The sequence below is a fragment of the Lissotriton vulgaris genome, chromosome 2_1 (genome assembly GCF_964263255.1).
Source record: "Lissotriton vulgaris chromosome 2_1, aLisVul1.2, whole genome shotgun sequence".
In the NCBI taxonomy this organism is placed as follows: domain Eukaryota; kingdom Metazoa; phylum Chordata; class Amphibia; order Caudata; family Salamandridae; genus Lissotriton; species Lissotriton vulgaris.
The window spans coordinates 1545281924-1545307618 of NC_141687.1; the positions used below are offsets into that span (position 1 = coordinate 1545281924).

Here is a 25695-nt window from a genome sequence, read left to right on the forward strand (position 1 = left end):
GCTAAGAAGACATTTTGATGGGTCTGCATGTGTATGTGTTGGAGATGGTGTTTGAGAGTGAGTTGGAGTGCTGTGTTGCTTTTGTGATGTAACATTGTTGTGAGGTACACTTGTGGAAGCAAAGTTGTGAGGTGTGGCATGTTGCTTATATTTTTTGCATGTGTTTAAGGCAGAAGGTGCATGAGTCAGGGGAGGTGGTGCAGCATGTGGGTCATGTCGTAATGTTCTAAATTGTCCAATGGATGAGAGGCTGTTAGAAGAGAGGTGCTCTATTGCTGTATCTGTGTTATGTGTGGTGGAAGAGTGAAAGCTTGGCATTGGAGTTTGTTACTTTGTGTGCTTTGAAAGGTGGGTATATGTATGTATTTTGTGATGGTAAGTATTATGAGGTGTTGTGCTCTGAAGATCTTGTTGTGCTGGTGTTTGTTATGTTATGTTATGTTATGTGAATTTATATAGCGCACGGCTGCCCCAGCCAAGGGGCGTCCCGGCGCTGTGAACTGACCAAAGGGAAGAATGAAGATGTACAAAAAACAGAGTTATTGAAAAAGATGGGTTTTGATGGCTTTCCTAAAGGCTAGAAGATCATGCATCCCCCGTATGGTTACAGGCAGGCTGTTCCATAGCTTGGCGGCAAGAAGGCTGAAAGAGCGTCCCCCAACTCTAGCAAGTCTGGTGCGTGGGATGGTCACTAGATGTTGTCCCTCTGAACGGAGAGATCTGGTGGGTGTATACTCAGACAGGAGGGGGCTCAACAGTGGGGGAGAGGCGGTTTTAAGGATCTTGAAGGCTAAACATAGAGCCTTAAACTGGATCCTTCTTCCCACCGGGAGCCAATGCAGTTTCCTTAAAGTTCCTGAAACAGAAGAGTGGCGAGGTAGGCCGACCAGGGCTCTGGCAGCCGCATTCTGGACTCTCTGCAGTCTGGTGGTTTCGGCCAGGTTTGCTCCTAAAAGGAGAGAGCTGGCATAGTCCAGTCTAGAAAGGATCGTCGCCTGGACGATGAGCTGGCGGGTGCGGCAGTCAAAGAACTTCAGGATGGGCCTGATGTTGCGTAAGATGCCGAAGCACGTGGCGGCTACTTTCTTAGTGTGGGTGGTGTATTTTAGAGCCGAGTCAATCCAGACACCTAGATTTTTAACACAGTCTTTCGGCTTGGGGGGAGAGCCCAGAATGTCAGGCCACCAGTTGTCTCCCCAGGAAGCGGTGTTCTTTCCCAAGAGGAGAATCTCGGTTTTACCGGCGTTTAGTTGGAGAAAGTTCGCCGTCATCCAATTGGTGATGTCGATGAGTGTCTGTTTGAAATGACTGGCTTCCAGACCATTGTTGTTATTCAAAGCCACCACCAACTGGGTATCATCTGCATATGATACCAAGGCCATTCCATTCTTTCTGGCCACCTCCGCTAAGGGGCGGACATAGACATTGAACAGGGTAGGGCTAAGGGACGAGCCCTGCGGCACTCCCTGTCCAATGCTATGCTCCTTCGAGATGTAGGGGGGGGTGGAGACTCTGAAAGACCTGTTAGACAGGAAGTCTCTAAACCACCCCAGGGCAGCCCCTGTGACTCCGATTTCCTCCAGTCTCATCAAGAGGACCTCATGTGACACCGTATCAAAGGCAGCACTGAGGTCCAATAGGACCAGTGCTGCAGTACCGCCGGCGTCAAGAATGGAACGGAGGTCCTCAGAGACACTGAGCAAGGCTGTCTCAGTGCTATGACCAGCTCTAAACCCGTGTTGGGAGTCGTCCAGAATGTTATTGGACAGGAGGAAGTTGGACAAGATGTTATTGACATGTGCCTCGGCCACTTTAGCAGGCCAAGGGAGCAGGGAGATCGGCCTAAAGTTCTCTGGGAGTGAGGGATCCAAAGTGGGTTTTTTTAGAATGGGGGATACCCATGCCTGTTTCCATTTAATTGGGACACTGGCAGTGGAGAGTGACCGATTGATGATGTCACGAACATGGTCTGAGATGAGTGCATGAGCGTCACAAAAAAGGTCAGGTTTCAAGGGATCTGCCGGAGACCCGGATTTAATCTTTCTACAGATTTTAGAGAAAGTATCACAGTCAAGTGTGGGAAAGCACGTGAGGGAGGGTCTGGTAGGATCAAAGGTAACCGGTAACTGTGGGTCTTTGGGGAAAGTGTCGTATATCTTCTTGATTTTGTCTGTGAAGAAATTAGCCATTTTATTACAGAGGTCGGGCGAGGTAGTGATGGCATTGACAGTTTTTTTTGCCGTGAGATCTTTTAGAATTTTAAAAACCGATTTTGAGGTATTAGGGCTGTTGTTAATTTCACTGGCATAGTATGCCGCTCTCACTCTGCAGACTTTCCGATGGTAGGATTTTTGGAGCAGGACGTATTCTTGTTTAAGACTGGTGTCGTAACTTTTCCTCCAACGTCTCTCTGCCTTCTTACATTCCTTTTTCAAGATGGCAAGGTCTGAGTTGTACCAAGGGCTCGCCTTGTGGGTGCGGGCCTTGGTCCATCTGGCAGGGATAAGCGTGTCGAGAGCCTGGGTAATCCAGAGGCAGAATTGGTCGTATCCTGCATCCAAGTCTTCACTCAGGAGTAGGGGATGTAATGCCAGAATGTCATGGAGTTCATCAAGATGGAGTTTTCTCCACGGCCGTTTCTGAACTGAGGAAGTGGATGCTACAACAGCACTTAACTTGCAGGGGATGGTTAACATCACTAAATAGTGGTCAGTCCAGGTCATGGGAATAGGTATGCCCGAGGACCCGCCCGTGATGTTGGTGAAAATGGGGTCAAGGAGGTGTCCTGCTCTATGGGTGGGGCCATAGACAAGTTGCTCGAGTTCAAAAGCCGCAAGATCCGCTAAAAAAGTTGCCGCTTTAGACTCGGTATTCTTGTCGAGATGTAGATTAAGGTCGCCAATAATCGTGAAGTTGGCAGAGTTAATAACATTGGTATTAAGATACTGTAGGAGAGAGTTAATGAAGGGAACTTCAGCGCCGGGGGGTCTATAGACCAGAAGGCCAGTAACACAGAACTGGGGGCTGACTTTAATCGAGAAGCGAGCACTTTCGCTACCTTTGATATCTACTTTATCGAGTTGGCACTGATAGTGGGATTTGATTATGAGCGCAAGCCCGCCCCCTCTCGAGCCTCTGTTCACCGTATAGATAGAGTAGCCTGTAGGTGTTACCAGGTTACAGACCGAGTCCATCTCATCAAGGAGCCACGTCTCGGTCATGAACAGGGCATCTAGAGAGTGGTCAGATAGAAGATCATGTATTTCTGAAGAGTGTTTGTGCATGGATCTAACATTAAGGTGTCCTAGCCTGAAGGTGTGGACGGGAAGAGGTTTAGATTTACATTTGGAAATAGAACACAGTTGGGAGGGAGTAACAAGCGGGTGGTGTATATGAGCAGGATTGCGTCTGGTGCAGAAACAAGAGGAATGCTGAAGACTCAGCAGCTCGGATTTAGAGTAACACATCCTGCCGATTTAATGACAGGATGAGGGGCAGAGTGCCCGGCGCCCGGCGCGACCTTTGCGCGGACGGGCGCAGACGGGCAGCTCTTTGGCGGGTCTTCGGCGGGGCTGCGCGCGACCGCTGCGCGCTCCGGAGGATGTGAGGGCTAAGTAGCCACAGGAAGTTGTGCACTAGAGCGCTAACCGCTCTGCAAGCTGGCCGACCGGAAGTACCCCAGCGAAGCGATGCAGGGAACCGGCACCTACAATCAGTGAGGTGGCGTGTGATGCAGGGGTAAGTGAATTTTAAAAAAGCGCTAATCACAGGGTAAATACAGTCACAACAATGTTAAAATAACGTTTTAAAATCTGCGCATAAGCTTACAATGGTCAGGTCACAAAGCGGGTCAGGGACACTGCCACTGTCTCCTTTCCGCGAAGCGCTGCAGCCCAGTTCTGCCTAAGTAGCCACAGGAAGTTGTGCACTAGAGCGCTAACCGCTCTGCAAGCTGGCCGACCGGAAGTACCCCAGCGAAGCGATGCAGGGAACCGGCACCTACAATCAGTGAGGTGGCGTGTGATGCAGGGGTAAGTGAATTTTAAAAAAGCGCTAATCACAGGGTAAATACAGTCACAACAATGTTAAAATAACGTTTTAAAATCTGCGCATAAGCTTACAATGGTCAGGTCACAAAGCGGGTCAGGGACACTGCCACTGTCTCCTTTCCGCGAAGCGCTGCAGCCCAGTTCTGCCTAAGTAGCCACAGGAAGTTGTGCACTAGAGCGCTAACCGCTCTGCAAGCTGGCCGACCGGAAGTACCCCAGCGAAGCGATGCAGGGAACCGGCACCTACAATCAGTGAGGTGGCGTGTGATGCAGGGGTAAGTGAATTTTAAAAAAGCGCTAATCACAGGGTAAATACAGTCACAACAATGTTAAAATAACGTTTTAAAATCTGCGCATAAGCTTACAATGGTCAGGTCACAAAGCGGGTCAGGGACACTGCCACTGTCTCCTTTCCGCGAAGCGCTGCAGCCCAGTTCTGCCTAAGTAGCCACAGGAAGTTGTGCACTAGAGCGCTAACCGCTCTGCAAGCTGGCCGACCGGAAGTACCCCAGCGAAGCGATGCAGGGAACCGGCACCTACAATCAGTGAGGTGGCGTGTGATGCAGGGGTAAGTGAATTTTAAAAAAGCGCTAATCACAGGGTAAATACAGTCACAACAATGTTAAAATAACGTTTTAAAATCTGCGCATAAGCTTACAATGGTCAGGTCACAAAGCGGGTCAGGGACACTGCCACTGTCTCCTTTCCGCGAAGCGCTGCAGCCCAGTTCTGCCTAAGTAGCCACAGGAAGTTGTGCACTAGAGCGCTAACCGCTCTGCAAGCTGGCCGACCGGAAGTACCCCAGCGAAGCGATGCAGGGAACCGGCACCTACAATCAGTGAGGTGGCGTGTGATGCAGGGGTAAGTGAATTTTAAAAAAGCGCTAATCACAGGGTAAATACAGTCACAACAATGTTAAAATAACGTTTTAAAATCTGCGCATAAGCTTACAATGGTCAGGTCACAAAGCGGGTCAGGGACACTGCCACTGTCTCCTTTCCGCGAAGCGCTGCAGCCCAGTTCTGCCTAAGTAGCCACAGGAAGTTGTGCACTAGAGCGCTAACCGCTCTGCAAGCTGGCCGACCGGAAGTACCCCAGCGAAGCGATGCAGGGAACCGGCACCTACAATCAGTGAGGTGGCGTGTGATGCAGGGGTAAGTGAATTTTAAAAAAGCGCTAATCACAGGGTAAATACAGTCACAACAATGTTAAAATAACGTTTTAAAATCTGCGCATAAGCTTACAATGGTCAGGTCACAAAGCGGGTCAGGGACACTGCCACTGTCTCCTTTCCGCCTTTATGTTGTTATGGTACGTTTATGTTAAAAGAACTTGTTACCGCGCACGGTCACCAATTAGTTTCATGGCGCTCAGAGACAAGTGGAGAGAAGGAGCAGGTGAGTAAGGGACTAATCATAAGCTAGTTGGAACAGATACGTTTTCAGGTTTTTACAAAAAGTGATGTAGTTAGGAGTAAGCCGGATTGAGAGGGGGAAGGAGTTCCAGGTAGAAGGAGCAAGGAAGGAGAAACAGGTACCGCCATGTTTCTTCCGTTTGAACCTGGGGGTAATCAAAAGATTGTGAGCAGAGGACCTGAGATGCTGTGAGGGAATGTGACGGTTGAGGCTAAGAGAAATAAAAGCAGGGGCAAGAGCAGATAGAGATTTGAAAACTTTGCAGCCCATTTTAAAGATACAGCGGGACGCGACCGGGAGCCAGTGCAGTCTTTTCAACAAGGGCATGACGTGTTGGTACTTAGGTTGTTGAAAGACCAATCTGGCCGCCTGGTTTTGTACCAGCTGGAGCCAATGAAGGTGGTACGCGGGGATCCCCACATACAAGCAGTTCGCATAGTCAATGCGTGAAGAGATATGTTTTGCTTTTGATGTGTAGTGAAAAGGGGTGCTGATGTATAGGTTTCATGCACTGGATTTGGATGTGTAGTATTGTTTGTGAGAGGAGGTTGTGACATAGAGGGGGTGGTGATGTGTTTATGAGTAGAGTGTATGTTGTGTGTAGGAGGGAATGAAGTAGAGGTGAGAGTGTTTATCTTAGACTGGTTTGTTTCAAGAGTTACAAAGTGTGGTGGTGTGCAGTGTGTGTGTTGTGTGTTATTATGGTAGAAGGGAGAGGAGGGTGTCTGTTGGACAACGGATGGAAGGATCATTATATGTTTGTTAGTGATAAAAGGTGGACTGTTAGGTGTAATTACAGCAGGGAGAGTGTGTCTGAGTGGGGTGTAGTTATGTATGGTGTTGATTGGCGTTGTGTCAGTGGTGAGTGTATTGGTTAGTGGTATAGGATAGAGTTGTGTACTCTTTGTGGGTGATGGTGGATATGTGTGGTAGTTTGGATAGTAGGGTGTGTAGATGTGGTTTGGTTGGGTTGGTAGAGCATGCGGGTACATTAAGCTGTGCATGATGTTGTGCGTGGTGTACATTTGGTGTGAGTGTGTTGCTCTGTTTGTGGATGTGGATGGTGTGGGCTGGGTATTGTTACATGAGAAAAAGGGCAGCATTTCTGGCCCTAGTCCCAACCAGTCTTGGGACTCAAACAGGCAACTACCCTTGTCCTCTCTGAACTTAACAGGCTCAAACAGGCAATTACCCTTGTCCTCTACGCCCTTAACAGGCTCAAACAGGCAACTACCCTTGTCCTCTCCGCCCTTAGCTGAGATGCCCCAAGCCTGGCCTTTTTTATAGCCCTAGTAATCAGGTGACCCCTTCAGCCAATGGGAACCCTAGCCCTAAAACTATCCAATCACAACACTAGCCCTAAAATCTAGAACCAATAGGATACCAGGACCTTACAGCCAATCTTAGCCCTAGTCCAAGCACCAAATCAGTTCAAAAACCCTGATCTCTACATCAAATAAAGGCTTTAGCCCTATCACTAGTCCCAACCCAAGTCCAAGCAGCCAATTAGGATTCATAAGTGTTAACCTTAAATAATTTTTCATTTAAATTATGCGTTATTTTATCTGCAGTTACCTGCAGGTGAACAAATAGAACAAAATAGTTGCAGATTGTTTTTTTCTTTTTAATCATGTCTTTGTCTCTGCCATGCACTTCAGCCGCTGCTTGTAAATGAAGACAGCCTGTAAATGCCGTAAATAAACATATATGCTCTTACAGGCCACTTTTATTTACATGTTCTTACTGAGGCATTTACGCATCCCTGGAACACGGCCACAGCCCCCCAAGGCAGCAAGACGCCACACTTTGAAGACCTCTGCCCTATATTAATAGAATTTGGGCATGTTTGCATTAATGAACTGGTGCCCAGTTAATCTCCTCTATTATATGTATAGTGAACAGAATTAAGAATTAGCCTTAAAATGTTTTCTGAAGCCTATTTTTGCATAATTTGAGAACTGAAACTTTAGACTTTTTTGGGGCAGATACTGGTCTAGACTTGGCTTTTACTCTGGATAGCTCTGGGCTTGGAACAGGTCTTAAAATCAAGCAGCACTGTTAACCAGTTGTTGGCACTCTCTTAAAAAATAAATCAATGGCTAAAAATGACTAGCCACTTTATTACAGGTATAATGTTCCTTAAGAATGTCAACTGGAATGAATACTTTTGAAGGTTCAGTTAGAAGTGAGAGAACACAGGGAGAAGCGGTCGGGAGAAGGGACGACCAATGATCGTTGGCTGGTCAGAACATGCATTTGCAATGCAATAGGTCTTGCATTACTGATAGTTTGAGGTATTGGCATTGCAAGTAATGCAACGCCAATAGCTCATACTTTCAGTAATGCGAGACCTAGTGCATTACAAATGCTTGCGTAGTGAGCCAGGAACCAACATTGTATGTCTCAGTGCAATACCACAAGCTGCTCCTAGATGTCCCTAGTGAGAAAGGCACCAGCATTGTATGTCTTGGTGCAGTACCGCAGGCTGCTCCTAGAGGTCCCTAGTGAGCAAGGCACCAGCACTAGATGTCTCAGTGCAGTACAGCAAGCTGCTCCTAGAGGTTCCTAGTGAGCAGGGCACTAGCACTGCATATCTCGGTACAGTACCACAGGCTGCTCCTAGTGTTCAAGGCACCAGCACTGCATGCCTCAGTGGAGTACGGCAAGCTGTCCTAGAGGTCCCTAGTGAGCAAGGCACCGGCACTGTGGACCTTTTTTGGTCAAATATGGTACTGCACCCTGCAAGAAGATATGGTAAATCCACCCTACCCATAATGCATTGCATGCAAGAAAGTGCAATGTGTACATTCAAATAGCTAGGTCCATAAATACAATTAGAAGCTTTGAGACGTGACAAAAGAATTATTACATTAATTTCGAATTAGGTTGTACTCTGTGTGAAGCTGATGAAAGGAAATGTATAGACTGTCTCATATATATGTGAGATGTTCTAGTGAGTGGGGTAACCACTGCCTGCCTAGCTTAGGACCAAGTGTGTGTCTTACCTGAAGCCTTCCAAGAAAATAGTGCCTTAAGGCTGTAATTAAAACCTAGGGAGTAACAACACGTGTAACAGAGAAGTCCTCATGGGAGATTACAAGAAGAGACAAGGCGGTACTAAGGAGGGACTACTAAGCCTAATGACCAATGAAAAGTCACCATTTACAAAGGACAAGGACAGGAGACAATTAAAAAGATGGGTGGAAAGTGGGCGGAGCTTTATGCACATATCTTGAATACAAAAAACAATTTGATGGACAGAATGTAGATCAATGTCTTACATTCACCCCAGTACAATGATCTGGGCCTAAATCCATCGTTTTTTGCACTCCACACCACCCTGGGTTAGATAATGGCTTTATGCAAATCAGCTCTGACCCTGTGCCCCATGGGAACAGTCCAGTCCGAACTACACAGCCATATCTTTCCCAGACCGGAATCAAGCATCCGAGGACCGGACCGGTTTCGAGGTAACACCTCTCATCAGCCCGGCTAGCTTGACTCAAGTGGTGTGGAGGCTCTGGGACCCACGTCTGAGCTACCCCAGTACACTCAGGGAGAAAATTACAAAAAACAATTTGATGGACAGAATGTAGATCAATGTCTTACATTCACCCCAGTACAATGATCTGGGCCTAAATCCATCGTTTTTTGCACTCCACACCACCCTGGGTTAGATAATGGCTCTATGCAAATCAGCTCTGACCCTGTGCCCCATGGGAACAGTCCAGTCCGAACTACACAGCCATATCTTTCCCAGACCGGAATCAAGCATCCGAGGACCGGACCGGTTTCGAGGTAACACCTCTCATCAGCCCGGCTAGCTTGACTCCAGTGGTGTGGAGGCTCTGGGACCCACGTCTGAGCTACCCCAGTACACTCAGGGAGAAAATGACAAAAAACAATTTGATGGACAGAATGTAGATCAATGTCTTACATTCACCCCAGTACAATGATCTGGGCCTAAATCCATTGTTTTTTGCACTCCACACCACCCTGGGTTAGATAATGGCTTTATGCAAATCAGCTCTGACCCTGTGCCCCATGGGAACAGTCCAGTCCGAACTACACAGCCATATCTTTCCCAGACCGGAATCAAGCATCCGAGGACCGGACCGGTTTCGAGGTAACACCTCTCATCAGCCCGGCTAGCTTGACTCCAGTGGTGTGGAGGCTCTGGGACCCACGTCTGAGCTACCCCAGTACACTCAGGGAGAAAATTAAAAAAAACAATTTGATGGACAGAATGTAGATCAATGTCTTACATTCACCCCAGTACAATGATCTGGGCCTAAATCCATCGTTTTTTGCACTCCACACCACCCTGGGTTAGATAATGGCTTTATGCAAATCAGCTCTGACCCTGTGCCCCATGGGAACAGTCCAGTCCGAACTACACAGCCATATCTTTCCCAGACCGGAATCAAGCATCCGAGGACCGGACCGGTTTCGAGGTAACACCTCTCATCAGACCGGCTAGCTTGACTCCAGTGGTGTGGAGGCTCTGGGACCCACGTCTGAGCTACCCCAGTACACTCAGGGAGAAAATTACAAAAAACAGTTTGATGGACAGAATGTAGATCAATGTCTTACATTCACCCCAGTACAATGATCCGGGCCTAAATCCATCGTTTTTTGCACTCCACACCACCCTGGGTTAGATAATGGCTTTATGCAAATCAGCTCTGACCCTGTGCCCCATGGGAACAGTCCAGTCCGAACTACACAGCCATATCTTTCCCAGACCGGAATCAAGCATCCGAGGACCGGACCGGTTTCGAGGTAACACCTCTCATCAGCCCGGCTAGCTTGACTCCAGTGGTGTGGAGGCTCTGGGACCCACGTCTGAGCTACCCCAGTACACTCAGAGAGAAAATTACAAAAAACAATTTGATGGACAGAATGTAGATCAATGTCTTACATTCACCCCAGTACAATGATCTGGGCCTAAATCCATCGATGTTCTAGTGAGTGGGGTAACCACTGCCTGCCTAGCTTAGGACCAAGTGTGTGTCTTACCTGAAGCCTTCCAAGAAAATAGTGCCTTAAGGCTGTAATTAAAACCTAGGGAGTAACAACACATGTAACAGAGAAGTCCTCATGGGAGATTACAAGAAGAGACAAGGCGGTACTAAGGAGGGACTACTAAGCCTAATGACCAATGAAAAGTCACCATTTACAAAGGACAAGGACAGGAGACAATTAAAAAGATGGGTGGAAAGTGGGCGGAGCTTTATGCACATATCTTGAATACAGCATGTCTGGAAGATGTAGTGCAAGCGCTGCCTAGACAAGATCTAAAAAATAAATAGTAATTACATTGACAACGTGTTTGTGTGCGACTGATCACTACAACTGTCACTCACTGGGTCACACAGAAGACGAAAAATGGCACACATATATGCACAATTTAAACGTGGAAATATTACGCATAAGCAAACTGAAAACGTGAGCTCTGTGTAAAGTGCGAATCTGTCAACAAGGCTATTAAGTGAACAACTTTGCACGCTCTCTGCTTCTGAAGAGCAGTCTGCATTCCATTGACATATGATGGGCTTTAGCATCACCTTCAATGGCTTTCTCGGGAACCCAACACAAACCAGAATGCGCGCTCTAGTGCTACAGCTGGCGGTTACTGTGAAGCGATTGCCTGACAACGGCTTGCGGAACCGGCCACCTGCGATTAAGATTAGGATATGAAAAATATTGTTTTTGTCACCGACACTGATTTCCTAAGAGAAGACACATTGAATATATACAATATAATACTGACGGCAAGGCCGTGTCTAATACGAAAATATTCATAGAACGTTTACTTACCCCTATAGACTATTCAAGATGTGCCGACCCCAAGGGTCTAACCAATTGAAAAACAGGCGCCGAATTTGTGCTGCTTTTGAACAGTAAACTAAGGTCAACAAGTATGTTCGTGCCACAGTTGATCGGAATAAGGCAACGTTCCTTCCGCCAGCTGGTTGCGCACCGACATACAAACAAGGCGCAAACTGTTCGTAGATATACCCGAACTATGGAGAGGGGATGTGTCAAAACTGAAACCAAATTGAACACCAACCGATTTAAGTCAGCATGGAGACCAAAATAGGACTATCAAACCGGTGTGACTGCTCAATGCCCCCGTCCATTTGGAACCAAGGCAACCTTAACAAAGGGGTTTACTTTTCTAACTTTGAAATATATAGTTGAGAGTTACTTCTTCTAGAATCACTTTTTCCTTCGCTCTTTTCAGAGACCTTTGCGAAGCATTTTTTTTAACTAACCGATACAAACTTAAAATATCCATATTTAGATATTGAAATAAAAATAAACATACTCAAGGTTTTCTATAGTCCTGTTCGGACTTTTGTGTCTATAGATAAAGATTGTTGACAAAGTTCCCTTAAAACATGGCCGCTTTTTCAATGACGTTACGTTCAAGTTGTCCCTTTTCAGTTTCTATCTCAGACACAGTTTCACACATGAAACAAGACAGGGAGATGTGCTAGGTTGACTGACCTTTGGTTCAAGTGTTACCAGTCGTACATAGCTTGTAATAATCGGAACCAATCCGCGCTGTGCATGAGGAGGTCGACTATTATTTGATTGGCGGAGACCGCGATTGGCCGCTGTGATTGGTTACGAAGCCTGAGGCACATGAGAGGATCTGCTGTCAGGGTACTGTTGTTGGGGAAGCTGTGTGCTCTACGGACGGTCACTGGGAGGTGAGTGACGGCAAAATAACTGGCGAACGTTGTAGATGGCGTGGTTAGCTCCTCCCGTGAGTAAAAGGCGAGGCTCGGCAGGTGCAAACACGGCGGCCTTGGTTTGTGTAATTCAAACTCCTGGTGCCTGAGCCTCTCACTTCCACTGGGCAGTCACTGCTCTGTGATGCCTCCTCCCGCGTAGGTTAATTTCGAAGGTTTCAAGCGCTGCGTTTCCACACTGTTAATTATGAATTAAATTATTCCGAAGCTGAGCTGCATGCTCAAATTTGAACTTTTAATAATAGTGTTTTTGATTGATGGATATTGTAAATTTTAACAGCTGTAACGGATCTTTTTGCGAAATAAATTAAATATATATTTTGCTTCTTTGGGTTACAGTTTAGCGCATTATCATTTGGTTCTTGATAGTCGTTCGAGTCTCGCGTGGGACATGTTTTCATTTTTGGAATCTTAAGTAAGGTCAACCCACATTCAGGGCACCCATGGGTCCTTCATGAGGTGGGGCATTGTTAACCGTGATTCCCTTGGCATTGTCTGCTGCAGAGACCTCACAAGGGGGCTGCCTTAGTCTCTCGCGGTGCGAGTGTCCCCTTTCTTGTGTCATGGAGGTGGGGCGATGCACATGGCTAAAAGAGAACAGTTGACTCAAACAGAGCCTCCGGTGCACATTAAGTTTACTAACAGATCCATCACACGTAACTAAAACTACATTGCGCGATTTTAAACTTTTTTTTTTTTTTTTAGTAGCTGTGTCGAATCTTCCAAAACAAGTAATGTCACGTTTCCCTAACAGTGATGCTGATAAGGGCCATGCAGAGTCTGTCATCCTTGTTTTTGCATTTTACCATTCACCATGTAAAGAAATACAATTTTTAAAAACACCTTTTCTGTTTTATGGTGCATTACGACATTTCTATATTTTTAGGAACGTTTGCTTGTTTTTTGTATGAAGCACATTATTATGAACAAGTACTATACAAAATATTAATGTTATGAATTTATATACCTTGCACTATGGGTCCTGAGGGCTGTTAAAGGTACAAGGCTTCGAAAGTTGCCTTTAAAGTCAAAGATGTTCCCCATATAGCTCTGTAAATGACAAAGTCAATAAAAGGTATTGAGTTATAAGAAAATTGTGCCCATAACTAAAGATGCAGCCTATTCACTGTCTTTCTGAAATGTGATTACTTATGAAGAATGGATGCTCCATTTCTAGGTCTCGCCTCAGACCGCATTGTGAGACATTTTGTTCCAGTTCAGCTGGTTTAGATTCCACCCATTACTTACCATTGGTTGGCTTCATTATCACTTTTATTTGCTTGTTACTAATTTGTTAGCTTGTTTGAGCTTCACTTCCTCTTCTTGGGTTTGTCTATCCTCTTGGGCATGGATCTATTACTTGTCTTTCCATTGCTCTGTTTTTAGGTGCTACTCTTTTAGGTCTCGCCTAGCAAAGCAGTGCATGCGTTGAGATCTATTGTTGTCGGTTTCTTGGCCGAAGGGGGACAGGAGATGTGCACACGTATGGAGGACCGGAGATGTGCACGCGTATGGATGACAGGAGATGTGCACGAGTACGGCTGCCTCGCGGCATTAGCGCAACTCCTGCTCGCTCACTCCTCTCTCCCTCCCTGTCTGCGCATAGGAAGGACAGGAGATGTGCACTCTTCCCACAGAGGGAGAAGGGCGTGGCCTTGTGCACATGCATTTAACTATGAATGGTAACTCTACCTGCTAGCCCTTTGCTGTGAAGTTCGCTGGCTTTTGTTAACCAGCTGCCCCTCTGCTCCCTGTACGGCCCTTCTTTCCTCTTACTTGTACCCCTCACAAGGTGTCGGTAGTATGCAGTGGTTATGTGCGGTCCTCCTGCTCCGCGGGGCTGTGACAGGTGGAAGGCGGACCCCGCCAGCTGCAGGGCTCCCAACCTGCCAGCTCAGCGGCGCCGGTAGTAGAAGTAGCATGGGTGGTGCTGGGGAAGGGCTGTCCTCCTCTGCAGGATGGACGTAGAAGGGACCGCCGCCCAGTTCCTCTGTGAGGTAAGGGGAGTAAGTGGATACCCATGTGTTGAGCCATCCCCCGCAGACAAGCTCTCAGGGAGAGGAGGCTGCCATGGTCCCTGTGTGTGCCTCTCGTGGTACTTGCTGAGGGGTCTGTAATAACTTCAGCGCAGTTTCCTGTTTCAGCCAATCCAACTAAATTAGCAGTGTGTGTTGGTCTAAAACGTGTGAAACTGCAGGCAGGGCAAGCCTTGGTCATGGGTGAGCTGGGCCTAGGTTTAGGCGAGCACACAATTAAATGACCTGCCTACGTTTTTAATATTGAAGGCTGCAGCGTTAATTTTTTTTCTATAAATCTCCCCACTCTTTTAGTTTGTCTCCCTCACTTTCTACCATCTGCCCCTTCTCCAGCCTCTCACCTCCATTATCCTGAGTTATTGATTCAGGTTGGGGGTGCGGAGGAGGATTTGTGTTTAAAGGCTGCTCACTGCTAAGGTGATCACTCCGGACCTAACTGATCTGTGATCACAAAAGGCCCCACCCACTAAGACCACCGGAGTAGCAAGGGGCTAGCCAAGGTCGGGAGCAGGGAAGGTGGCACAGCACATAACGCTGAACATTGACCTGTTTCTCCAGCAGGCTCGCTCCGCAGCAAGCGCTGCTAGGGATCTTCGGATAAAGGTAATGGTTACAGCTAGAATAGCAGAAATAAAAATGTTACTAATGAATGAATGATCAATCAATCAAAGACCTTTGTAAAGCGCACTACTCACCCGAAGGGTCTCAAGGCGCATGGGGGGGGGTGCCGCTGCTGCTCGAACAGCCAGGTCTTGAGCTTCTTCCTGAAGGAGAGGTGGTCTTGGGTCAGGCGCAGGTCGGTCGGGAGGGAGTTCCAGGTCTTGGCGTCCGGGTAGGAGAAGGACCTTCCTCCTGTTGTCGCTCTTCGGATGCGGGGGACGGCGGCGAGGGCGTGGCTTGTTGATCGGAGATGGCGTTTGGGAGCGTAGAAGTTGAGGCGGTTGTTGAAGTAGCTCGGGCCTTGGTCGTGTAGGGCTTTGTGTGCGTGGGTGAGGAGACGGAAGGTGATTCTCTTGTTGACGGGGAGCCAGTGCAGGTCTCTCAGGTGTCCGGAGATGTGGCTGCATCGGGGGATGTCGAGGATGAGTCTGGCTGAGGCGTTCTGGATCCGCTGGAGTCTCTTCTGGAGCTTGGCGGTGGTTCCGGCGTAGAGGGCGTTGCCGTAGTCCAGACGGCTGGTGATGAGGGCCTGGGTGACAGTCTTCCTGGTCTTGGTGGGGATCCACCGGAAGATCTTCAGTAGCATGCGCAGGATGTTGAAGCACGACGAGGAGACGGCGTTGACTTGTCTGGTCATGGAGAGGGAGGAGTTCAGGATGAAGCCTAGGTTGCGTGCATGGTCTGTCGGTTTGGGTGCGGTTCCCAGGGCGGGGGGCCACCAGGAGTCGTCCCAGGCGGAGGGCGAGGAGCCCAGGATGAGGACTTCCGTCTTGTCAGAGTTCAGTTTCAGGCGGCTGGTCGTCATCCACTCGGCTACGTCTTTCATCCCTTCGTGAAGGTTGGCTCTGGCGGCGGCGGGGTCGTTGGTCAGGGAGAGGATAAGCTGGGTGTCGTCAGCGTAGGAGATGATGTTGAGGTTGTGTTGGCGTGCGATGGCCGCGAGGGGGCTCATGTAGACGTTGAAAAGGGTGGGGCTGAGCGAGGATCCTTGAGGGACACCGCAGATGACTTCGGTGGCCTCTGACTTGTACTGTGGTAGGCGGACTCTCTGTGTTCTTCCGTCGAGGAAGGAGTTGATCCATTCCAGTGCCTTCTCCTGGACTCCGACGTTGCTGAGGCGCTGCACTAGGGTGCGGTGGCAGACAGTGTCGAATGCCGCGGAGAGGTCTAGGAGGATGAGGGCCGCTGTTTCTCCGTTGTCCAGCAGGGCTCGGATGTCATCGGTGGCAGCGATGAGGGCGGTCTCGGTGCTGTGGTTGGCTCGGAAGCCAGACTGTGAGGGGTTGAGGGATCCATTCGTCTCGAGGAAGGCGGCCAGCTGTTTGTTGACGGTCTTCTCGATGACTTTGGCTGGAAACGGGAGGAGCGAGATGGGGCGGTAATTCTTGAGTTCGGTGGGGTCCGATGTTGGTTTCTTTAGTAGAGCGCTGAGTTCGGCGTGCTTCCAGCTCTCAGGGAAGGTGGCGGTGTCGAAGGAGGTGTTGATGATGTCCCGCAGGTGGGGTGCGATGACAGTGTCTGCCTTGTTGAAGACATGGTGAGGGCAGGGGTCGGTCGGAGATCCGGAGTGGATAGAGTTCATAGTGCGGATGGTGTCTTCTGTGTTGATCGGGGTCCAGGCGCTGAGGGTGGTGGTGGGAGGCGTTGGTGCGGTCGTGGGGAGCGTTGTGTGTGTGTGCTGAAGCTGTTGTGTATGTCAGCGATCTTGTTGTGGAAGTAGGAGGCGAGGGAGTTGCAGAGGTCTTGCGATGGGGTGATGTCGTTGTTTCCGGCGTTGGGGTTGGAGAGCTCTTTCATGATGTTGAAGAGTTCCTTGCAGTTGTGTACGTTGTTGTCCAGCCGGTCCTTGAATGCTGTTTTCTTGGTGGCGTGGATCAGTTGATGGTGCTTCCGGGTGGCGAGCTTGAGGGTGGTCATGTTGTCCGGTGTTGGCTCCCTTCTCCAGGCTTTCTCGAGGGCTCGGCAGTTCTTCTTGGTGCTCTTGAGTTCGTCGGTGAACCATGATATTCATAAAGCAATTAGATACCCTCAGGAAGGTTTCCTGGAGCTACTTTGACATAATGAGGTAAAACGGCATCAGGCAGCGTAGCAGGCTTTTCATAGCTGCAATGGTTTCAGATTGCTTATATGACCTTTTCAGTTTAATTCTGAGTGACGTTCAATGGCTGTGTGCCACTTTCTCCGGAGCAAAAATCAAGCACTGAAGACTAAGGAAACACATAAATATCAGTAATTACACTCATTTGAGCAACAATTAACTCTAAGAAGATCTTGAAACTGCTGGAAAGCACCAGAAATGGAAGGGCACTAACAAACACGACATCCCCCTCGCCCCTACAAAGCATAGCACAAAAGCAGCATTGTTACTTTGTCATAGTAAAGGTTTTTGTATACAGCGCCTAGGAAAGGCAGATGTGTAACGGTGAGAGAGGGAGACCATTGAAGGAGGTTTAGAAGAGGCGCCAAATTTGTTTTTTCCCAGGGTGCTTTTAGAACAAAGTCTGGCCCGGACTACAGGCATTGACGTTGTCACCATAAACTAAGTTTAGTATGCCCTCAAAAGTGGTATTGTGTGCCATTTTACTGCATGTAACATCACAGGGTCAACTTCTTTATTAACATATAGTTTCCCATGAGTGGAAACTAATTTAAACCAGCATTTGCAATGCAATAGGTCTCGCAGTTGTTAGAGTTTGAGCCATTGACATTGTAAATGGCAATTCCTTTTATGTATGTGTTGGTTTTTTAAACGTAAATAAAAGGCATTGTCAATTACAATGCTAATATGTTAAACTCTCGCAAATGTGAGACCTATTGCATTGCAAATGCTCGTTTAAAATGGAGCAGGGTTGGGGAGGAGCTACGCAACGATTCAAGATGGCCGCGTAAGCTCCCGGCTCCGCCAACCTCCACCGGCGGCCGATATATCCTACTATTTATCCTATACCACCACCCGGGCGCCTGGGTGTGTGAAGTCTGCCTGACACCATTGGTGCAAACCCGGTCTTTCTAACTGCTTCGGTGACGGAGTTCTGTCGTGTTCTCTTCTGGGCCTATTTCAGGGCTGCCGCCGGGACCTCTATTTCCTGTCTACCCGGATTGCAATTGATCAACAGCGGCTGTGAGTCCGGGGTCTGGTCCGGTCCTGCGACTTTGGATTTTGAGACTCTGCATCGCAATCCAGTCTTTCCTAGGTGACGAAGATATATTTTCGTGACGGACGACGATCATCCTGAGCCGCGGTCCGGGGACGTGACCGGAGACCTTGCTGGGGGGACGAGGTCGGAGGGCTGTCCCCCGCGGCTGGAGAAGGCGTAGTGTTTGCCGGTGATGAGAGCGCCCGCAGTTTCCGTCTGCTTTGTGTGTGCCTAGAGCCTTGGTAGCGATCCCGGGGCTCGAGTCCTACTTCGTCCCTGTGGCCCGGGGGATGGAGCGGACGGGTGACGCTCCATTGTTGAGGTCCATCATGGCCGCCATAAGGGCGCTCCATACCCAGTTTACCGTCACGTATGACCGGCTCGCGAAAAAGCTGGAAAATATTCGCCTAGGACCGGACGACGACCCTGTGACAAGCGACCAACATCCCTTGATACCGGTGGAGGATTTGACCCATCGTTCTGAGGTTCCCGACCGGCGCCCTGCTCTGGTTCATTTGGATTCTATTGGTCCGATTTACTCTGCACCCGTCGCTATCAATGGTCCTTCCTATGTGCTTTCTGCCCGGCGGACCCTCGCTGCCAATGATCCTGCTCGCAGTAGAAAGCCCTTCCGAAACTATCGGAGAAGTCTATCCTTCCTCTCCATCTTGTCCTGCTGGTCCTGTGGACTCCGCCATTTTGTGACTGGTCCTTGTTTGGATTTAGCTGCCCTGCACCTCCGCAGACATTTTGACTGTCTCTTGCCTATTGTGCTTCGGAGGACGTGGGGCTCTACGCGGAGTCGCACTGGCCAAGGCTGACTTCATCTGGTATCCGGCTTTGACACGTCACCATTGCTTTGACTGGGCTGCTGTATTTTTCTTTCGAAATTGTTGTCTCTTGAGCGACATGTGTTTTAATGCGGATTTGATCTTGCCTGGGCTCTTTCCGGGAGGTGGTTAGACTTGGTTGATGTCCTCCCCAGCTGGACGCTTGCTTTTTGCTTTTAAAGGTTGGTTGATATGCTTTGGGGAGGTCGCCAAGGGTGGGGGGTACGGGAGTCCGGGAGTGTGTTTGTCGTTCTCCTCCTCCACTTTATATTTTTCCCTTCTGTGGGGCAGTTCCTGGGCGACAGGCACGCTGTTAGTGGGGTTGGCCGTAGCCATTACAGGTGTGCAGGGTGGTGGGTGTGGGGGGGGGGGGGGGGGGGGTTTGTTGTTTTAGTTTTTGTTCTATGGTCCATTTCTCTTCTTTTTCTGTCTGTTCTTGGGAGTGTACTCTGTCTCTCCAGTAGGGTTGGCGGTCTCTTTTACTTCTCCTTTTTCTATCAGGCGTTTCCACTTGCCTATGCCTTTCTGTCATTGGAGGGTGGGTGTATGGGATGGTGCTCTGTTAAACTGATTGCTGCTGTATTGCCTGTAGCTCTGTTGCTGCCTCGGTGCCCATATTGTTGCATAACTGTATGAGTGTTCACCTAATATCGATTGCTTTGCGGGGTTCGTCCCCCCTCATCTCCTGTTTCTTAAACTGGATGGTGTGACGCCTTTGAGATAGCCGCCGCTACTTCTTCATCATAACTGTAAAAATGAAAACCTAGTGTATCCTCTTGCCCTGGGGTGCCCATGACCACGTGTGGTAGTCGCACAGCTTCTCCTTTACTTAATTGTTGTTCGACTTCTGGTTTCTTGCTTCATTTGCGGCCGGCCCCTGTGGTTGTGGGCCTGCGCATGTAATAACTTGAATTTCTCAATAAAGGTTTTCAAAAAAAAAATAATAATAAAATGGAGCAGGGTTGGGCAGTACTAATGGATATGGGGAGATTGTTCCAGATTCTCGGTACATAGATAGAGAAGGCTTGCAGGAATTTTTTTTTTTTTTGCATTTCGTCAACTCCATTCAGAGTGTGCCCTTGTGCGAGTGTGCCAAGGCAACTAAAGATGGCAAACTAGTTAGTCAAGTAGGCAGGGGTGCTAGTTGTGATTGCTTTGCGTAGGTGCACAACAGTTACAGAAGCCTGTTGATTTAAAAGTAGACATAAGTTCTTGTGTATAATTCTCAGTTTGCAATGAAGTCACTGTGCACAGTGCTGCTTTACATTCTGAAAATACATTGTGCATGTGACAGATGTACATTTTGAGAATCACAGTCTTTGAATTCGCTTATAAAAGGTTTTCTAAAGTAATCTGATAGTCTATTTAAAAGAAAAAAAACAGGCCTAAAAGGCCCCTAAAATAGTCAGAGGTTACGGATCCCCGCGTTGGTTGAGGCATGCATAGAAATGGAACTAAAGTGACTGGAACCTGTGACCTTTTATATAGGGTTGTTGCATCACTTCCAGTGAGGTCTCAAGATGTCACTGATGATGCTGGACAGCGCCTCCTGGTGCTGGTGACTGAATATGAAACAAGTACTTATGCACATGTCAAAACATACAAACACAAACGTACACATACAGACTCGTACTTAAACACTTAACCACGGGCAAACACAAGCATAGACGTGTACGCAGGCACAAATACACACAAACTCACAGGCACAGAGACTCATAGATCCAGACACGCCATCCAACACACTGATCCACACGGCACGCACATACAATCACACACCCACATACTCACAGTTCCAGACACACGCCATCAAACAAACACACATAGACCCACACATGCGCACACACAATTACAGATCCAGACACAATCATTTGTCCAGACACACAATCAGACAGGCCCACGCATGCACACACACATTCATATATACGAACGCATACGCACATGTAATCAAGCACACACTAAGATGCAGAGAAGAGAGCCAGGATGAAGTGTGCAGATTGGAGGGGGATAGGCACAACACCTTCCCACCCCGGCCCTATCAGCCGACGCTGAGACTCGAAGCTTCTTCCCCAGCTCCAAAGTGGGCAGCTCTGACCGTCACTCCACATTAAGTTGAAGCATCAAAACGCGAAGTGAAAACACACAAAAAAATTATAATGCAGTCTGGACTACTCTTTAAGTTAAAAAAAAAAATACACAGGACAGCTGTGTTAAACAAGCCAGTCTGACTTTCTGTCAGGGGAAGTATTTGCTAATAGTTGGGCGAATTTGTAAGTTTTGGCACCAGCAGTCCAAGAAAGAAAATCGATTAAGATCACACGGTGCGTGGGAGTTGATTCTGTGCTCGAAACCAGTAGCGCCACAGGGTTGCACAGGAAGCTGGCAGAAGCCCGAAATTTTTTTTCATTCTGCTTTCCTAGCTAACTTGACCCACTCCAGTGCCTTTCTGAGGGTTCCCCTCTCAATATTTTTCGGGAAAAGGCCACAACACTTTATTTGAAAAAGTCTAATGTTTGAAATGGGTTGGGTTAAAGTAACGTGTAACGTAACTGGTGCTCATGTTAAGCGCTCCAATACCTTCGGGGCGAGGTCTCGCTATATAAATGTGCTAAAAAAAAATAAAACTAGGAGTCTGCCTGCAGAAAGACACTGCTGGAGTCCTATTCAAAAAGTTGTTATACCAGTATGCCTTCCTCGCTGCTAACGTGTAGGGTAATATCGTCAAATACAGAAGTGTCACGTTGATCTGCCATAGGTTGGTGGGTTTTTTTGAGATTGCTTCTCTGGCGTTGTAATTCTTTTCCCAATGTTTAAATTCCATATAAATATATAATAATATTTTCATTTCAAATTCTTGGTTGTCATGTTAAATAGCTAAGAAAGGACGTTGTTTTTATGGAGCACCTCTGTTTTGTGCAAAAAAATGGGTACTTCTGAAAGCTTTTTATGTTTATCACATAAGATCGAAAATGGAAAGTAATCTGCAAACATCACAGCATGTATTCGGACACATTTTCGCAGCATCCCGTTTTTATGCGAAGGTATCATCGGTTATGTGCATCTTAACTGGCTAGATAGCGCAGGACGAACCACCAATTGGCAACTCAGCAATTCACTCGGGAAAGTTACACATAGTGTGTTGCAGTAAGTATGCCTGCTGGCTATACAGGCAAAACGTCAACATCGGCCACAGCTTAAAATACAGTAATAGACATCTCATTACGATTAACTCAAGCGTGAAATGTAAAATGTTTGGGTACCTTAATACCGCCTGACAATCTCAATCCTCTGATCAGGTGTAGCACATACCAGAGTGTCAGTGAGGGTACCATGTACCAAACAGGACTGTGTCAGCCTTCATTAAGAGAAATCAACCCCGCACTGCCAAATAACCACAAGTGGAACGAGCCTTTCCAACAAGACAGCCAGCGACCACTACCACCCCCCATCCTTTACTTACATCGGTTCCAGAGTACGGGTAAGCCATTCCCTCAGCGCCTCAAAGTTCTCAATATTCATTTTCATGTGCCCCGGGGGCCCCTCAACTTCTTCCTCCTCCAAGGGGACGGGCAGAGCCCCCTGCAGCTTCCCGTCGCCCCCCCCCTGGTGTCAGGCAATGGTCCTTCGGTGTTACGTTTCCCTTCCCCCCCTGGACCTTCGCCCTCCACCACCAGGGCCCCGGCGTGGAGGCCGGGTAAGGGCCAGGCTCGCGGAGGAGTTCAGGGTGGCCTTGGGTGGGGGGGGGGGGTCCGCCCGGTGCGGTTCCTTGTACGCACACACAGTGTGCCGAAGGCTAGGTTCAGGGGCAGAGGGGTAGATCAGTTCCGACAGCGGACTGAGAGCCGCTCCACCACAGAGAATGGCAGATTTCTCGCAAGGCAGTCCGGTGGTAGGGCGGTCCAGTTGCTGCCTCCCCTCTGCCCAGCGGCTCAAATTCGCCACAGCGCTCAGTATACAGCGCCGATAACAACATAGGGACAAGTCAAAGCGAAACTGAAATCTAAGAGCCGCGCGACGTGAGCTGTCTATGGTAGAAGCTCGCGCGTGACCCAATCCCAAAGGCGCATGGCAGAGTTGGATTCCGACGCGCGCGGCCCAATCCCAAGGCGTGCGTCGGAATCCGACTCTGCCATAGACAATGCTGCGCGCGTGGCCAGCTCTTGTCTCCCCTCGTTGTCGGCTGAGCCGACAGCTATAGTTCTCTCAGCGAGAGCGTGCTTTTCGCAGCAAGACCTAAAAAGTAGGTCTTGTAGCTCTTCAACAGAGTGGACATTACTAACAATGGTTTGAAGTGCACACTTTGAAGCTTAATAGTCTGCTCTTAGTACTAGTGTAATGTGTGACATGAGTTTTAGGTATTGCATAATTAGCATGTGGCATTTTTTTTTTTTTTTTTTCTTGAATTTTTGTTTAAATAGTTAATGTCTACAGAGTAGCCATGGTGGAGTCAGGCACATTGTTTCAGCTTCTGAAGCTGTTCAGATACCTACATAAGCTCGTTGTTGCCAAGTTTTTGGGTGAAGCTATCCAGACAGCACATTGCCTGGTCTACTGTGAATTAAATCATTGCTTACATCACATACTTTGCTTACCATTCATTGGCTTATTCATTCTCATTTTTTTGCTTCATATTTGACGCCATTTTCTTCCATTTTAAGATCCATTTGATTTGCTGACTTTTATCCTTCCAATGCTCTCATTAGGGTACTGTTATCATTTTCATTCAGCACTCCATGAGAGTGCTTGTGCTTCCTAGTTCTCGCATCTTATTCTGCTAAACAGTTGTTAATGTACAGCTCTGAGATATTGTTAAATATGCCTGCCACTCGTCCAGTATTTTGAAATGTATTAATTTCTTTTTAAACAATAATGTAGAGATTGGCAGCTCTGCACCCACGTTTCACAAGAAAGACCCGTTGGCTTCTACCAGTGGTTGCCAACTTTTATGGGTAGTTAGAGAGAAAAAGCAGTAACCATTGGCTGCATTATTGATAGCTGTAGGAATGCAGAGATGTTTATGCACAGATGTTTATGCACAAACCTATTTACTTATTACAACTGTAGGGCACCAGAGCACCTTAAATACCCTTTAATTTAATGCAAGGCAGCATAAATAATGTGACTGTCTTGTGTTATGGACAGTGAACCCAAAAGCATTCCTGCACATTAAGCATACGAATTGCGGGGTGGGTGCCTGGTGTTGGGGGGGGGGGGGGGGGGGGGAGGGGGGAAGTGGCAGTTGTTATAAGTGTTTAGCAGAGAAAAAATCCAGACTTTCAAATCTTTGCAAGATGCTTAGCAGTTGTTAATATTGATCTAGTCCCTCCTTAGTACTGCCTTGTCTTCATTTGTAACCTCCCATGAAGACTGACCCATTTACATGGTACGTCTTTTTTAGTCTGTAAACACTATTTTCTGTAATGAGTTTTCCCTACTGCAGGCACTACATGCTTTCCTGCAACTTTCAGGGCACCATGCACGCTTTCACTTTCCAAGCAGCCCAGGACAATAGCAGCAGCTTCTTTCCATAGGTCTTTCATTTTACAAGAGTTTGAGCTATTGGCATTGTAAATGACAATGCCTTTTATTTATGTGTTAATTAGAAAAACAGGTAAATACAAGGCATTGTCTTGTACAATCCCTATAGCTTAAACTTTTGCAAATGCGAGACCTATAGTATTGCAAATGCTTGTTTTTTTATAAAGTACTCTGAGAGTGCATGTGTCTTCCTGATGCCTCCCTTGTGTACGTCTTCCCCGCTACACTCGCTACCTATGCTCCTCCCTGTCCGCGTGTTGTTACTTTAACCTCAAGTTGTGTTTCCGGCAATGTGCTTCCACTGACCTTGTGTACTTACCCCATCCCTGCATCGCTTCCTCCTCACACCAGATACTTTTTTTGTTTACAAGTCCAGCTTGGTTTGAGAAACAAAAAAACAAGTCATTGCATAATTTAAATGACTCATCCAGCCTTATACAGCTTTTTATTTTGTAAAAAACATGCTTCATAGCATCAGGGACGTTGTTCAGCATGGCGGCAACTATTGGCAAATCAAGGCCAACAGGGAATGCTAAAGCTTGGCTTCGTAGACACCCAAAGCCTCATCGCGTAGATAAGTTTGAGTTCTGTGTATCATTTAAAGGCACCTATAAATGAGTAAATGACTGTCAAGCCCAGCTCAGTGTGAGAGCAACACAAAAAGTTGATGGACGGAATGCTGAACATTGTCAAAATTCACCCCCAGGCACGGATCTTGGTTACATCCATCTTTTTGTTGCTAGCCATTCCATTTTGGACCCAGCCATATGCTGTTGGGGGGGACGGATTCATATGAAATAGTCCAAAGAATGCCCGTGGCGGTCCGACATGTGGCTCTAGGCGCTGGCCCAGAACGGGCTGCGCCGTTCAGGTCTCCTTCTAAGCACTACACCCAGGTAGGATTCGCACCAGCGGAGGCTGCTAATCCACTTGGGGACCAGCTGCTCTCTCTAGGCACGTTTGTCTCTGGGTCATCAGCACCCCAACAGCACCAAGCTAGATACTCCACTGAGGTGCGGTCCTGCCACTTCCACTCAAGCCTTGCGGCTGCTCCGGCCCCACTTGATAATTCCACCCTCCAAGAGCTTCCATCAGGCCACAAGACAGACCAACCCCCTTGGACTCAGCAAAGCCGCCTCCATCTGGAAGCGGTATCGTCTGGGGGATTCATGCCAATATAGCGCAGGATAGCTGAGGGCTCGCGGGAAGCCGTTCATGGACGCGTCCTGTCGGCAATGTTGCTTTGCCACGCCCCCCAAAGTATTGTTATAG

The 25695-nt window shown here is 47.9% G+C and overlaps 2 protein-coding genes across 3 annotated transcripts in view; one reads left to right on the top strand and one right to left on the bottom strand.

The window, feature by feature from the left end:
- Positions 1–11545, bottom strand: part of CEP70 (centrosomal protein 70) — a 541458-nt gene extending 529913 nt beyond the window's left edge. Inside the window, exon 1 of the mRNA XM_086957416.1 lies at positions 11285–11545. The gene's annotated coding sequence lies outside the window, so the exon portion shown is untranslated. The remainder of the gene's footprint in view (positions 1–11284) is intronic.
- Positions 11546–11953: 408 nt separating this feature from the next.
- LOC147732876 (very-long-chain (3R)-3-hydroxyacyl-CoA dehydratase 2-like) overlaps positions 11954–25695 on the top strand; it is a 225507-nt gene continuing 211765 nt past the window's right edge. Inside the window, exon 1 of one of the 2 annotated variants that reach the window (XM_086957419.1) lies at positions 11954–12183. The gene's annotated coding sequence lies outside the window, so the exon portion shown is untranslated. The other variant, XM_086957418.1, reaches the window with a different exon arrangement.